We start from the raw sequence: 17,608 nt of genomic DNA on the forward strand, positions 1-17,608 counted from the left end.
TGATAAATTTCACGACCACCTGCCTGGTCACGTTTGCATATGATGCTGCTTCAACCCATTTGGTGAAGTAATCAATTGCTACAAGAATAAATTTGTGACCGTTGGAGGCTTTTGGCTCTATCATGCCAATCATGTCGATTCCCCACATAGAGAAGGGCCATGGTGATGAAATCACATTCAGAAGTGTCGGGGGAATATGAATCTTATCCGCGTAGATCTGACACTTATGGCATTTCTTCACGTATTTGCAGCAGTCAGACTCCATTGTCAGCCAATAGTAGCCTGCTCTCAACATCTTTCTAGCCATGGCGTGTCCATTGGAATGTGTACCAAATGAACCCTCATGGACCTCAGTCATTAATAGGTCTACTTCGTGTCTATCCACGCATCTGAGCAGCACCATGTCAAAATTTCTCTTATAAAGCACATCGCCATTGAGGTAGAAACTGCCTGACAATCTCCTCAAAGTCTTCCTATCTTTCACAGATGCCCCAGGCGGGTAAGTTTGGTTCTGAAGGAAGCACTTGATATCATAATACCATGGCTTATCACCTTGCACCTCTTCTACTGCAAATACATCAGTTGGTCTATCCAAGCGCATCACAGTGATATTGGGGACTTCATTCCAAAGTCTGACTACAATCATCGAAGCAAGTGTAGCGAGAGCGTCTGCCATCCGATTCTCATCTCGAGGAATATGATGGAAGTCAACTTCAGTAAAGAACGTTGAAATCCTCCTCGCATAATCTTTATATGGGATGAGGCCGGGCTGATTCGTCTCCCATTCACCCTTGATCTGATTAACAACGAGGGCCGAATCACCATAAACATCAAGATGCTTGATCCTAAGATCAATGCATTCTTCCAATCCCATGATACAGGCCTCATACTCAGCCATATTGTTCGTGCATTTGAAAGTTAGCCTTGCTGTAAAAGGAAAATGTGTGCCCTGAGGGGTAATAATCACTGCCCCAATACCATTTCCGTACTGATTTACAGCGCCATCAAATACCATACTCCATCTGGAACCAAGTTCTGGCCCTTCATCGAGCATAGGCTCATCGCAATCTTTCATTTTCAAATACAGAATCTCCTCGTCTGGGAAGTCATACTGAACTGACTGATAATCCTCGATTGGTTGATGTGCCAAGTGGTCTGCCAAAATACTACCTTTAATGGCCTTCTGCGCCCGATACTCAATATCATACTCAAATAACAACATCTGCCAACGGGCAACTCTCCCAGTTAGAGCAGGCTTCTCAAAGATATACTTGATTGGATCCATTTTGGATATCAACCAAGTCGTATGATTCAACATATACTGGCATTAAGCGCTTAGCAGCCCAAGCCAAAGCACAGCATGTTTTCTCAAGCATTAAGTATCGAGACTCACAATCAGTAAACTTCTTACTCAAGTAGTAGATGACATATTCTTTCTTTCCTAATTCATCTTGCTGACCAAGGACACAACCCATTGAGTCTTCAAGAACAGTCAAATACATAATCAATGGTCTCCCTTCAACAGACAGAGACAGAATCGGAGGTTCAGACAGATACTCTTTAATGCTGTCAAAAGCTTTTTGGCAATCCTTGGTCCAATCATGAGACTGATCTTTTCGGAGGAGCTTGAATATTGGTGCACATGTGGCAGTCATGTGGGAAATGAACCTGGAAATATAATTCAAGCGGCCAAGAAAACCTCGGACTTGCTTCTCAGTTTTGGGCGTAGGCATCTCTTGTATTGCTTTGACCTTTGCAGGATCAACCTCAATACCTCTTTCACTAACGATAAAGCCCAAAAGCTTGCCGGAACGGACTCCAAATGTACACTTGTTGGGGTTCAGATGAAGCTTATACTTCCTCAAACGCTGAAAAAGCTTTAAAAAGTGCTCTACATGCTCAACTTCCGTTCTCGACTTAGCGATCATATCATCAACATATACCTCGATCTCCTTATGCATCATATCATGGAACAATGTAGTCATAGCTCGTTGATACGTGGCTCCGGCATTCTTCAAACCGAAGGGCATCACTCGATAACAGAATGTTCCCCAAGGTGTGATAAATGTTGTCTTCTCCATATCCTCGGGTGCCATTTTGATTTGATTATATCCGGAAAATCCATCCATAAATGAGAAGACCTTGAATTTAGTTGTATTATCTACCAACATATCAATATGTGGTAGAGGGAAATCATCTTTCGGGCTAGCTTTATTCAAGTCTCTATAGTCCACACACATTCGGACTTTTCCATCTTTCTTAGGCACGGGCACAATATTGGCCACCCACTGAGGATATGTAGAAGTCACCAGAAACCCCGCATCAATTTGCTTCTGAACTTCCTCCTTGATCTTTACTGTCATATCAGGATGAGTTCTTCTGAGCTTCTACTTCACAGGCACGCACTCAGGCTTCAAAGGCAGAAAATGTTGCACAATATTTGTATTCAGACCAGGCATGTCTTCATATGACCAGGAAAAGACGTCGACATATTCTCGTAGCAACTCAATCAACCTCTTCTTAACAGATTCTTCCAGGAGTGCCCCAATCTTTACTTCTCGCACACAATCCTCAGACCCCAAATTGACTGTTTCCAGATTCTCAAGATGCGGCTGAATGATCTTCTCTTCATGCTCAAGTAGACGGGTAATCTCGTCAGGAATCTCTTCAACATCATCTGCTTCCGCCTCAAATACAGGGAATTCAAAGTTGGGAGATGGTGTTGGATCATTATGTTCAATGGGTTTGATTAACCCGCATAATGATTTTGGATATAAAAGAAACTTTAGAATTCAACCAAGGCAAATCATTATGCAGATGAAAAGATTGATTTTATTCTCATTTTTTAGGGTTTTATGTGATCACCAATTTCATGCAAAAGCAAAAAGGGAAAATAATTGGAAAAACAAACATTTAACATGAATTTATTGAATGAAAACATCATTGTATTTATGTGCCAACAATGTTATCACTTCTCCTTTTGGCATGGGAGAAGGGTTTTTAAACACAATGAACATTACTTTGACTTATGGATAACTGTTGGAATATCCACAGCGACCCAATTATTGCAGACCACTCCAGGGATGATGAAATTGCCAGAATCCTCTTCATCTTCCTCCAAAATGACAGCAGCCTCTTCGTCTTGACCGGTGTGGATGAAACCTCCACTCTTGAACAATCCTTGCTTGTTGAAGACCCCAGAAGAATAGCCTATGCCAGCCCGGGACTTGTTGTCTTCTAACTCAATCATTTGCCCCAAACCGGAAGTTGCACCATGCTCAATGGCCAACTTTGCATCTTTATAGGAAGCAAATGAAGGAGTTCTCTTCTCAACAGGTTCAGCGATAGATAAAGCTTGGAACGGTGTTCCAACTTCATCCTCAGCATCTATATAAGAGAAGGAAGACAAATGGCTTACCAGGAGAGCCTTTTCTCCCCCTACCACCACCAGCTTCTTATTCTTTACAAATTTCAGTTTCTGGTGTAAGGTGGATGTCACGACGCCAGCCTCGTGAATCCATGGTTAACCTAGGAGACAGCTATACGATGGGTGAATGTCCATAACTTGGAAGGTAATCTGGAAATCACTTGGTCCGATTTTGACTGGGGGATCAACCTCACCAATCACAGTTTTGCGAGACCCATCGAAAGCCTTCACAACTACTTCACTCTGCCTCATAGGAGGCCCTTGATATGATAGTTTCGCAAGAGTGGTCTTCGACAATACATTCAATGATGACCCAGTGTCCACCAACACATTGGACATGGCGTCATCTTTGCAGCTCATAGATATATGTAATGCCAAGTTGTGGTCTCTTCCTTCATCGGGGAGATCAGCGTCACAAAAGCTCAAATTGTTACATGCGGTGATATTTGCAACAATACTGTCAAATTGTTCTATCGTGACATCATGATCCACATACGCCACATCCAACACCTTCTGCAGAGCTTCTCGGTGTGGTTCTGAATTCAATAGCAATGATAACACAGATATCTTGGATGGCGTTTGCAGAAGCTGATCTACAACGTTGTACTCGCTCCTTTTGATGAGCCTCAGCATCTCATCACAATCTTCTCTCGTATTGCCACTCGGGCCAGCAGGAGTTCTCAATGTAGAGGGGGGCTTAGCAACAAGTGCCGAATTCTGAGCGCTCACAGCATTCCCAATCGGGCGTTCAACAAAATCAGTATCAACACTTCCTCGAGCATCAGCTTGAGGCTTCAACGGAGCTGAAAAAACACGACTGCTACGGGTCAAACCGCTGACGTCGGGAATATTAACGACGGATGAAGAGGGCAGGGACACCTCTTTCCCATTTTCCATTGCTACAGCATTGTAGCGATAGGGGACCGCCTTCTCAGAAGAGTACGGTACAGGGCCGACTGGCTTGATAGTTAGAGCAGGAGAAACCTTCTGCTTGCTACCATCATACTTGATGACAACAAGCTCGGGTATCCGAAATACCGGAGAAATTACGTTGACTTCAACAACATCTTCATCAACATTTCTGTTCTGAAGGATCTCAATGACTCATTCATCAAGCATTTCCTGAACATCCTTGCGCACTTGGCGACAACCTCTCTGACTAACAGAATAGACTCGGCATCTGTCGTGGTCATGCTCATAATGGCTATAGTCACACAGCAAGCGATGCATCTCAACCAGCGATTGTCAGATATGACTGACATATTTGACTTTATACTTGCCAAGGCAGCCCTGAACCATATTGACAGATTTCCCATGCTCGGGCAATGGGTTCTTCTTCACATTCGGACCTACGTCCTCGAAAAACAAAATCCCACTTCTCACAAGGTCTTGCACCTTGGTCTTCAAGGGATAACAATTCTCCACATCATGTCCGGGAGCACCAGAATGATATACGCAATGAAGCTCAGGCTTGTACCACCACTGGGGGTTAGCAGGTACAGTGGGAGGGTCTCGCGGAGTAATTAATTTTCTATCAATCAGAGATGGATAGAGTTCAGCATAAGTCATTGGATTAGGATCAAAAGTGACCCTCTTCCTCTCGTAGCTGGTGCTGGCATTGTTGTTGTTGTTTCGAGGCTGGTAGGCCTGTTGTTGTGGACGTTGTTGTTGTTGCTGATATTGCTGAGATGGTTGTTGTTGATAATGCTGAGCTTCCCTAAAAATAGGTGCTATATGAGCCACCTGATGCTGGTTGTTGACTGGGAGGGCAATCTTCCTCTTCACAGAGGGTCTTCTCTTGACATGGGAAGACACGACATGTGCCTCTCCCTCCTTCTTCTTTGCAAAGCTTCCATATCTCTTTGCTGAAGAGCCTTCCTCTCGAGTTAAACGTCCTTCACGGACCCCCTCTTCCAGTCTCATTCCCATATTCACCATCTCGGTGAAGTCTGAGGGAGCACTGGCTATCATTCTCTCGTAGTAGAACGAACTCAAGGTCTTCAAAAAGATCTTGGTCATCTCTTTCTCCTCAAGGGGTGGCACTATCTGAGCTGCCAACTCGCGCCATCTCTGGGCATATTCTTTGAAGGTCTCTTTCTCTTTTTGGGACATTGCCCTCAGCTGGTCCCTATCAGGAGCCATATCCACATTATATTTATATTGCTTGACGAAGGCCTCGCCAAGATCGTTGAAAGAGCGGATGTTCGAACTTTCCAAACCCATGTACCACCGGAGAGCGGCACCAGACAGACTCTCCTGGAAATAGTGGATGAGCAATTGGTCATTATCAGTTTGCGTCGACATCTTGCGAGCATACATCACAAGATGGCTGAGAGGGCATGTGTTTCCCTTATACTTCTCAAAGTCAGGTACTTTGAATTTAATAGGGATCTTCATGTTGGGCACAAGGCACAACTTAGCAGCATTTTTACCAAAGAGGTCTTTCCCCCTCAAAGTCTTCAGTTCCTTGCGAAGCTCAAGGAATTGATCTTTCATGTCATCCATCTTCTCATAAACGTCTGGGCCCTCAGATGGCTCAGAATGGTAGATGGTATCTTCGACTCTTGGTAGTGTGTGCATAACGTGAGGTGGCACCGAAAGGACCGGGCTAGATACCGGCAAAGAAGCAAGAGTATGAGCAAAACCCTTTGGCACAAAATTGGCGGGCATTCCCCACGGGAACCCGGCCAGCATAGATGGTGCAAAATGGGCTGTTGCGGCAGGCACAATAGATGTCACGATCTCAGAAATGACCGTCCTCTGGGGAGGAGTTGCAGGTGTTGGGGAAGACTGGCTCTGGGCAGCCAAGAGTGACTCCATCAGGGCAGTCAGTCTGGCTACTTCTTCCTTCAGCTCGCGGTTCTCTTGTTCCAAATTATCCATCAGTCTCGAAGAGTTGGCTCTAGTGTAGTACCGGTGAGTCAGCTTGTCTTTAAAATGAAGAACACAGAGTTAGACCATAGGACAAGAAGCCTGGAGCAAAACCTGCTTATGCACATGATGCATGCAATGCTTGTGCATATGATTTGTTTTTATTTCAGAGGAACTTTAGAGTTCTACTTGCAAATTTTGGGAAATATTATACTTTTATCATATATGGAAACATCTCATCAGTATCTGGAATATATTTTTACACCAAAGAAGCACAGCATTGGTAACCAAATACAAGAGAAAAGGAAAATAATCATCCTATGGATCCCTAGAAACAATCATCTAAAGCTCGGGATACAGGAAGATAAGATGCACGAAGTCTCTTCACCTCTTCCTCATAGGCTGCCTCCATATCTGCCTTCTCCTTGGCGAGCCAATCGTACTTCCTCTTCCAAAACCTGGAAGACTGAGGAAGTAGAGAAGTCCATGCATCATTAGGATCATCAATAACCTGATGCTCGAGAAACTCAATCAAAGCATCCTTCTCCTTAATCTGCTGAAGCAACTCTTCTCGTTCACGGATCCAAGCACGTGAACGGTCTTCATCTCTCAACTCCTCTACTCCTTGGTCAGGGAGGGTTGAAGGCCCAACCCTAACCAAAAGTGTAGGCCTCGGATACTCGTAAGGCATGAGGTATTCAGCAGCTCTCTTCCTCACCCAAGAATTATAAGGCTCCAAAGCAATATAATTCTTCGGTCCTAGCTCCTTCCTTCCCTTCCTATGAATCTTGCGCCAAGCGCGAACCATCCTGGGCTTCAAGCCTTGGGGATCTTTACCCTCCTGAAAGAACACACCCTCTAACAGAATGTTATTGGGTTTATCCTTTAGGGGGAACCCAAGCTGACGACGTGCCAAAACGGGGTTGTAGTTAATCCCACCACATGTACCAAGAAGAGGTACATTGGAGAATTCACCACAAGAGTCGATAATCTGCACACCATCATATACGCGGTTGTACTAAGAGATATCATCATTAGTGAGAGACATAAGTCTCGTGGACCACCGTAGACATCCCTTGTTCTCCTTGAAGGCGACCGTCTGCGGTAAGTGAGAAATAAACCACTTATACAACAGAGGCAAACAACACACAATGGCACCACCACCCTTTGCATTCCTCATATGCAAAGAAAAATAAGTGTCACCCAACAGAGTCGGAACGGGATTAAGAGTAGAGAAAATCCTAATAGCGTTCACATCCACAAACTTGTCGATGTTGGGGAACAACACTAACCCATAGATGAGAAGTACAAATATGGCCTCAAAGGCGTCCTCACTCATGGCCTTCCCATACATAGTAGCTTGAGCAATAAGGAACTCAGAAGGGAGACCTTGAATTCCACCTTTGGTAGTCATATGAGCACCAACCAGAGATTCATCTATATGCAACATATCGGCTATCTCTCGAGAAGTAGGAATACTCTCCAAGCCACTGAACGGCAACTGGTCTAGAATAGGTATTCCCACAAGATAGGCATACTCCTCAAGCGTGGGTAAAAGCTGAAAATCCGGAAACGTGAAGCAATGGTACGAAGGATCATAAAACTACACCAATACACTTATCAACCCTTCGTCCACCTGAGTAGTCAGAAGAGGAAGAAGCTTCCCGAAACGTGCTTTGAAACCCAAAGGATCTAATACATAGGATGTCAAATTCCTTAGCTCTTTCAAGTCTGGTTGTCTGAAACTGTACTTCTTTGTATTCCTTCTTTGTCTTTCCATATCTAAAAATTTGCAAATAGACCTCTTAAGTTCCTTGAAAATTTTCTTATTATTTTGATGATATGGATGCAGATGGGTGCATGAATGCATGAATGCAACAATCACACTCAAGGATCAAGCAAAGCACACCAAACAAAGGTCATGGGATGGATCATATTATCCTTAATATCAATCATCCATTTTGGTGGATTATGGTTTACACCTTATCAACACCCAAGTTCCATTGATATTAAGGATACATGAACGGATCAACCACGAATCAAGGGTTTGTTGCGAGTCACGAGCATGGAGTCTTGGTTAAGAACCACCCAAAGGGAGTGTACTAGGGTTTAACCTGCCAAACATGTTCTACAAGAGGTTCCCATAGTCATCATCCCATCTTTCGGATATTATCGGAGAAACGACTACTCATATTCCAAAAATATTCTCAAGAGAGACTCTTATGAGTGTAGTATCGCATAACAATCGTATCAAATCTTACACTTGAACGACTTTCGCAGTACATCCTAAGAATAGGCCAAGATGGGATTGGTAAACTAAGGTCCTTGGCTTCTAAGGTCTATATTGGAAAGAGTAATGTCTAACCATAACTACTTGTGTGACATTATTGATCCCAACATGACCTCCACCAAGTGAATGGACTTGCAAGCCAACTTGCTAAGGAATAACTCCACACAAGTCAACAAGACTATGTCATTCTCCTATCCTAAGTGCACTCGAGTTCGGGTATAGAACTCATATCACAAAGATCACCAAGCATACAAGGAATTAATATTCAAGCAATTCAATCATTACATACAATACAGTAATCCCAAATTGCACAAAGATATGTCACAAAACAATATACAATACAATACAACAAATATGAAAAGTAGGCAAAACCCACTAGGTAAATATTGTCCCCGGCAGAGTCGCCACTTTTCTGTAGCGGGGTATTCGTTACCATTAGAGATATTGACGAAATCTAAGGTAAACCATACAAGTCGAGTCGCCACCGCACTTCTATTTATCCAAAGGAATGGTTAGAAAGCGAACAAAAACCTAAAAGTTTTATCGAATCAAAAACTAGTAAAAATGTCAGAGATCGGGGTAAGGGGGTTGGTTATGCAATGGGAAGGTTTTAAGCACCCAAAACATCCTAGGTACTCCTAGGGAGCCCTTTTCATATTTGTTGTAAGGTTGGTATTTTGTGAAAATTTATTTGTGCAAACATGATTGAAGAGATGAGAAGGGAATATACAAGTTATTTACATTTTTGTGTTTGGATGGATGAACCCATTGTCTACGTACCATCTTAAAAAAGATTAGAATCAAAACCTCGTAGTTCGGGGTAAAAATCTCAAAATAAGTTGGTGAATTGATTGGTCCAAAAGCCTTAAGGTCTTTTGTTATCCAAGGGAGAAAACTCAACCTAAAACCACAAATTCACCATGTGAGGATAGCTTCAACATGCTAGTGAGGGGTTAACCCTATAATAAGCATGGAAGACTCATTGTCCATCACTAAGGATATAGGTGAGTATTACATCTACCTCAAGGATAACTCAAACCTAATAGCTAAAGGTTATGAAAAATTTGATTTAAGAAGGTGGTCATTGAAACCACAAAAGTATTTGAATGAGTGGTATTTACCAATGAAAAGTATTTACAAAATATGATCAAAGTTGGTTTAGAAGTTCAATTCAAAATAAGTGTTATGAAAAGAAAGTTTGAAAATCAAAAGCATAAGGCTTAGGTTTCTAATGTTTGAAAACAAGTGTTAAATGTTTGCACAAAAGTTTTGGCTTGGGTGAGAGTGGAGGGAAGAAGAAGAATGGCTAAAGTCCTAATCATACAAGAGGTAAGAGATAAGAGAACAAGACCACAAATGGAGTTCCTCTTTTGAGATCATATTGATAATTCAAGTAGCTCCCATCCTTTGGAATATGCAAGCAAAATAATAGTAAGCTCAAGCAATCAACAATCAATTTAGCTCTTGGAAAGTTCTTCAATGGCTCTTAGATCTCTCTCTCTTAGAAGCTCATGGCAATGGTTCCTCACTTAGGCTCAATGTGGGGATCCCTAGCACAAGAACACACACATTAAAAAGTTCCATCAGACAATCAAGAATGAACAAGAAAGAGTTTTAGAGATTGGTCCTTTCAAAGTTCTCTTCAACATTTATAGCATTCTAAAGGCTCAATGCCTAGTTGCTCTTTGACTTTTATAGCACTCTAAAGGCCCAATTCCTAGTTGCTTTTTGACTCCAAATTTGCATAGGGAAAGTCCTAAAGTCTAAGTCCATTTGTCCATTTCTTTGCATTTGGTCAACAACAATCAAAACACAAACACAATGACAATAATATATACACAATTATGTGCTCAAGTGAGCAAAAGGTAAATTGCATTAATATAAACATGTGCTCAAATGAGCAAAGGGAAAAGCAAGTGAATAATATGTGCAAGAATAGTAAATTGCATAAAAGTAAAGAACAAGAATTTAATGTTAATAGTCAATGGTTAATGTTAGTAGTTAGTGTGCCATAAGGCAAATTTAGCGCTATGTTAAGCAATCGTAATTGGACTTATGTAGAAGTCACAACTATCTGAGGCCGGTCAATAATAATGTAGGCAACAACACAAGTTAGAAGTCTTGATTAGTGAACCAAGTTCCAACAACTTACCATGCCAAAAAGAAGAAGAGAAATGATCTTGTATTGGTTTAAGTCATTTGCATGATTTAGGAAGCAATCTATCCTTAATGCAAAGCCATTCACTTGATCATTTGATCAAGATGAATTAGATTTGAATCAAGGAAGATTAAACCTCCCTAATCAATGCTAACTTATCAACCTTTAACTCATTGATCCAAAAGAAAAGAAGAAGAAGAAGAAGAAGAAGATGGATAATGGAAATGAAAAGAATAAAGTGCATTAAATGAAATGGAATGTACCAATCAACAAGTGTTGACCAATGACATTGAGGATCATGGTCAAACTATCACAAACAGAAGTGGGATGAAGATTAGAAGTCAAGAAATGAACAAAATATTTTTGGCATTTTTAATATTTAAAAATAAACTTGAATTAAAATATTAAAGAAAGGTCAAACTTCAAATTCACTTCAAATCAATTTTAAAAAGTCCAAGTGAATTATCCCAAGTTCAACATGGTCAAACAAAGTTTGACAAAAAATTTCAGCATTTTTAAAAGTCATAAACTATTTTTAATCAATTAAAAATGAATAAAAATAACCTATTTGAACTAAAATCTCAAATAAATCTCAAATCAATTAAAAAATTGATGAGAATAATTTTCATAGATCCATCATCATTCAAATAGGTTGAGAAAATATTTTTGTATTTTTTGAATATCAAAAACTATTTAAAATGAATTAAAAATAACCAGAAAAGAGAAAATTCACAAAAAATATCAAATGATAAAATAAAAAATATTAAAAATCATTTTTAGAAACTAGAATTAAAAAGAGAAATAATGCAATTGGTCTCATATTTTTTGGAATTAAAGTGAAAGAGTTATGAATTTTTGAAATAAAATGGAATTAAAGAAAATAAAACAGAAATTAAAAAAATAGAAAAATCAGGAAGCGTTGGATGAGATTTCATTAATTGATGTGGAGGATCTAATGGTCATGGCATGCACGCGCACCAAAGTCCTCAGTCAATGCAACCACACACTGAATTAAAATAAGTCATATCATCCAAGGGCCACGATTCAAACTGGAAACATGATCAAACGGTCTACATGTGATCTGGCAATGAGACGGTGGCCAGCGCCACCGTCTTCTCTGGTGAGCTCCGGCGAGGGCCAAAAAAACACAGAGGTTCAAATGCTCACCAAAATGGACGATCTAGGCACCGTTCGAAAGAGGAAGTATTGTACATCACTCCTATACCACTCACTTCCACTCTAGATTCCTATCAAGAGAGAAATCAGAGATGGAAGCTTGATGGTGTTCATCATGAACTTGCTCGATTTCAAAAATTAAACACTCAGCAATGATGCATCTATAGAGAGGACTTCAGACAACACAATATCAAGTTCAATAGATCAAAGAAATAGGAGATTCGAAGCAAAAAACAGTTGATCAAAACCTTTGGATTGTGAAGCTTTGAGTCCCTTTCCTTGGCTCCTTTTGCAAAACAGAACTTCAGTGGATCAAATGGTGAAGGTTTAGGAACTTTAGATCTGGAAATTCAACCAAATGCAATTGAATTTCATATCTGAATTTTTGAAGAAAGATGAACTTAGTTCCTTTGGTATGGTTGAGGATTCACTCTTGCAGCATTTCAGGCGCCCTTAGGTTGGAGAATTATGAAGCATAGCACATGTATTTATAGCTGGAAATGGCTGAACAAGTGAGTTTACTCGTGTGCATGGCAAATGGATTTCTTCTTGCATGGGCTTGTATGATCATGTGGAAGGCCCATTGGAGATTGGAATGACCTGCTGAGCTCATGTGAATTGCAAATGAACGTGTACATTGAGTATAAACAGCTCATGCATGGCAATTTGAATTGAATTCCACAAAATGCATTAAATCTTCATGCCTTCGAAAATGGTGCTTCCAAACTCCAAATGCTACCTCATGAGTAATGGTTAGAAAGCTCATTGCATAAGGAACAAATGATATGTTGATCAAAATTTCAATTGGGCCTTGGAAATTAGTGAATTTTGAGTTTAAAGTGTAAGGTGCAAAACATGCATAAGTGAAGTTTCCAAATTTGGCCAATGTTCAAGCCCTTCTGCCTTAATGAAGAAAGCTCCAAAGGATAAAACCTTCAACATGAAAGTTGTAGATATTTTCAAGAAAATCAATTTGGACTTAAATTTTGCGTCATTTGGATTTTTAATGAAGAAGTTATGGGCACTTGAAGTTAGACTTTTTTCCATTTCAATGCATTTGGTCCAAAGTGACCTATAATGTTTTGCATTATCACATGTATTTATTTTGAGATTTTGAAATTTTTCTCAACATAACATTTTAAGTAGACACAATAATATTTCCAATTCATTTGGTTCCACCTCAAGATCATAAAAAATGAGTGAGTTATGTTCTTGGGAAGTTGACCCAAAATTAGGGTTTCAGTCAAAATGACCTATAATGTCTTGGAATGAATGATGATCTTAAAAGCTTCAAATCCAATTTTAATGAACATGAAAGTTGTTCATATTGTCCTTAAGAACATATTTTCTTTTGGGATCATCTCCATTTGACCACCACACAAAAAGTTAGGTCTCAGTGCATTTCAAAATAGTCAGATGAATTGACTGATCAACTTCTCAAGTCCACAACTCATATCTTGATGAATTGATGATTGAGGATACTCAAATAAGTTCAAATATGCATGAAATGATGAATTAAAGAACTTCCCTTGATTGTATTTGACCATGGGTTGAGGTTGCTTCATGAGCAAGGCATTGTTGATGATCAGATGATTTAGGGTTTCCTTGGGAAACAAACCTCAAACCCTTTGATTTGCTTTGATCAAAATGATGAATTAAGATACTAGGGAGGAATATTTGATGGATGAGAGCTTTGGGAACCATTGCCATGCTTGCCTTCATCTTCTCTTGGCCATATCATTGCACAAAAGATCACCTAGAAGCTTTTAGATCTTGTGACTGCTCAAGCTACAAACAAAAGATGTTAGTGACATATTTTTGTGCTTTTGGTTAGTAAACAAAAATGAGAAAAGCAATAATATACAATTCAAGCATGCTTGGTGATCTCAAACCACTCACAAGAGGTCCCACCCAAAGGCAAGGGGAGCCAAGATGCTTATGATCCTTGAGGTCTTGCAAATGCAATGATATGATGCCATGAGGGATCTTAGGGCCAAAATTGGGGTCTTACAACAGTGTTCCAATTTCCCAGTGTTACACATCAGAGCAGACGTCGACACTAAAATAAAATGGAAGACTTCATCTTTCACTCATATCTGAGCTCCTACTACGGATTATCTTCACGTTACCCATGTGGAGGCAACATTCAAACAGAAGGGGTGAGATATCATAATTATATAAAGGAAAACATGATAATAAGTAAGCAATCAGATTATTACATGCACATCACCCATTCTATAACACCATTCCACAACACAATTCCATTTAATCCATACAATGGCTATTCACACATAACAACAACATAATCAACCATCCAACATAGTCAATCATCCAACATAATAACAAATGCAACCAATGTACAATGCGAAGAGACTCAACAACTCGACTCAATGCATATGGTACCAATACTTGAACACTGAGGTTTACCACTTCGATAATCACCTCCTAGGATCAAAGTCATCAATCTGTTACCATCACCTCCAATAACGTCTCGCTGATTCCATCACCTCCGAAATCAGTTAACGGCCCAATCCACACAATGGGATTTGAGGCTCACCAACAACGAACCATCTATCCAATAACATGAATGCATGCACCATACAACACATGCAACAACAACATCATGCACAAATACCCACATCCATAGTCAATGTACACTGCCAATACTGGCCATCATGCATCAAACACATGTTATATAGCTCAACAACATTAACATACAACATAATAAGCAACAACAATGTATTTAAAGTAATATCACGCCACCGCATAAATAGTACAATGCATATCAACACCATCACACAGAAAAATATTCAATTTCAGGTACTGAAACCAATTTTAAATGAAAATACACACTCTCAGCTTTCCGATGATTCGAACCGCACATCAAATAGAGTTACGGAGCTCAAGTTACGTCATTTTCAATTTCCCAATTTTTCGCATAACAGTGGTAACCGGTTACGCTCAAATCGGTAGCCGAGTACGAGCTCAAAAATAGCCTAGAAACCTATTTTTGAAGTGGTAACTGAAGCTATGCGAATTATACCCGAGCGCATCGCATGCGCAGAGATACAACAAAGTCGTCATCGAACTTTACTTATTCCCGAAGGAAAGGGAAAACATCGTTAAAACCCGGGGGAAAGAGAAAATGGTAAGGAAGTCGGTTATACAAGGGGAAGGTATTAGCACCCTAACATCCATGGTACTCCATGGGAACCATTTTGAATGTTCTTTGCAAGAATGGGTGTTACTATCTGAAGATTACTTGCGAAAGGGGAAACGTGGGTTAATATATAAATGTGCTCACCAAGAATTTGGGCCCTCGTGCCTACGTATCCTCATTCATGCAATGAGGAAATCAGAGCTACGTAGTTCATGGAACTAGGATGGATGCATTAGTTGTTTTTAGTGAACAATATTAACATTCACGTTCTACTGTTAACTTGCTTGTATGCTCGAGCATAGAAGTCTTAAGCGTCAGTCTGTTTACGGTAGAATGGATGAACTCGAATCGCACTCTAGCAGTTAAACATCACTAGATCTCTCATGGAGGCTTAAGCGTCGTTCACTGTAGAACAGAAGTAACACGTCCTTTCTGAAAAGGTTTTAAACTGACAATGAAGCCCAGAGGCAAAACTGAGTTTGATGAGGTGAGTTTTCTTTTATTCTGAAATGAGAGTCATAAATTGAATCATACTAAAGTCTATGAATGGAAGTGAGTACAGTGAACAACTAGGTCATTTGTCCCATACCCAAATATATTCAGAATGAGGATAGGAATTCTCCACTCTCACCCTTTCTTCATTACTTAAAGCTCGTACCATACAATCCTAATCGTATGGTTAATTGTTTTTGAGTTTATCTACAAAATGGTTTTTATTTTACTCGGAGAGAATAAAAAGGAAAGAAAAGAACCATGGAAGGTTGAGATCTGATCTTCAATATGAATTCCATGTCTGTGTAGAAAGACTTATCAATTATTCGATTTAAATTGCACTAAAGTCTATGAATAAATATAAATACAATGAGCAACTAGGCCATTCGTCCCGTACCCAAAGATATTCAGAATGAGGATAGGAATTCTCCACTCTTATCCCTTCTCTATTTCTTAAGGCTCATGACATGAAATTTGCATCATAACTAATGAGTATTGAAGTTGAATTTCCTTGTAGCTTCATGTGATGAAGGTTTGTCCTTGAAAGAAGAGACTTGATAATTACTTGAATCAAATTGTATTAAATTCTATGAATAGAGGTGAATATAGTGAGCAATTGGGTCGTTCGTCCCGTACCCAAAGATATTCAAAATGAGGACAGGAATTCTCCACTCTCACTCTTTATCTATTGCTTAAGGCTCATGGCACACAACTTGGCTCATGATTGACAAGTGTTGAATACACCTTTGTTGTGCTTGAGTAGTAGTCCAGTCTATCTTATACTGATTTGAATTACATGAACTCTTGAATCTTGATCTTTGAATCTTGATTGGAGTCTTGAGATCCAATATATAGTACAACTTGAACACAAGGACTTTCCCTATCAAGTTCTCAAGAGTCTTTTGATCACTTGAATATGCTTGGGAAATTAAGCACAGTCAAAGGATTTAGTTGATCAAAGCAAACTTTGATCAACTGAATCAATTGGAAAAAAATCAGTCGAAAGTGAATATACAACAACCTAAAGGGTTAATCAACAATTAGAATATCTCTACAAGTCCTAAACTAGGGGAGCATGCAAATTAAGCCATTCTAAATCCTAGTGGTAAAATAGTCATTATTCACAAAATGAATCAACAAAGCTAATGATCAAAATTTAACCTAATGTCTAATCATGGTAAAATCAACCATTAACCATATTAATCACAACAAAGTCCACAAAAGAATTATCAAAACCTAATGACTAATATTCTAATCATGATATGGTTGATCAATTATGCATTAATTTTGGAAAATCAAGAACTAAGTCTAATTAATAAAATTGATTAAACTTAATTTCTAAATCCTAACTAACTAATCAATTCTATCTATGGATTAAACTAATTAATCAACAAAAAATGCTAATTCCTAATATCTAAAATCAAGAACTAACCTAAATCGCAATTAGATTAACCATTCAACACCTAGATTAGTCATAAAAACTAGAAATTAAAACTAAGTAATTAATAATTAATCATGGATTAAATGGAGTTAAGAAAATAAATTATGAACATGGGCATAGGCATATGAACAGATTGAAGGGGTGCAAGAACAAAATGCTTAGGCCAAAGGCCCAAGCCTCCAAAAAATACCACTGGGTCACACAAAAATCGGTCCATCCAAAAAACTCCAAGAGCCAAAACCTATTTCGTCTCCTTCAACTAAAATGCGAGAGCCAAAACCTATCTCGTCTCCTTCAACTAAAACTCCAATCCATATGGAGATGTCTATTGAATCTAAGGTTGGTTGTGGATTTCTGTTGAGTGTGGATTGAAGGTTCGTTATGGATTGAAGGTTGAATGTGGGTTGAAGGTTGAATGTGGATTGAAGGTTTGTTGTGGATTGAAGGTTAGGATTTCGGATTGAAGATTTGAGAGTTTTCTTGGAGCAGTCCTTATAACAGTTGGGAGAGGGTTCTATTATTATTTTCTATTATGAGTTTTGGTTATGATGAATCTGTTAGAGGTTGGAGGGTGATTTTGTTGAAGGAGGATG

The sequence above is a fragment of the Lathyrus oleraceus genome, chromosome 4, assembly GCF_024323335.1.
Source record: "Lathyrus oleraceus cultivar Zhongwan6 chromosome 4, CAAS_Psat_ZW6_1.0, whole genome shotgun sequence".
Taxonomy (NCBI): domain Eukaryota; kingdom Viridiplantae; phylum Streptophyta; class Magnoliopsida; order Fabales; family Fabaceae; genus Lathyrus; species Lathyrus oleraceus.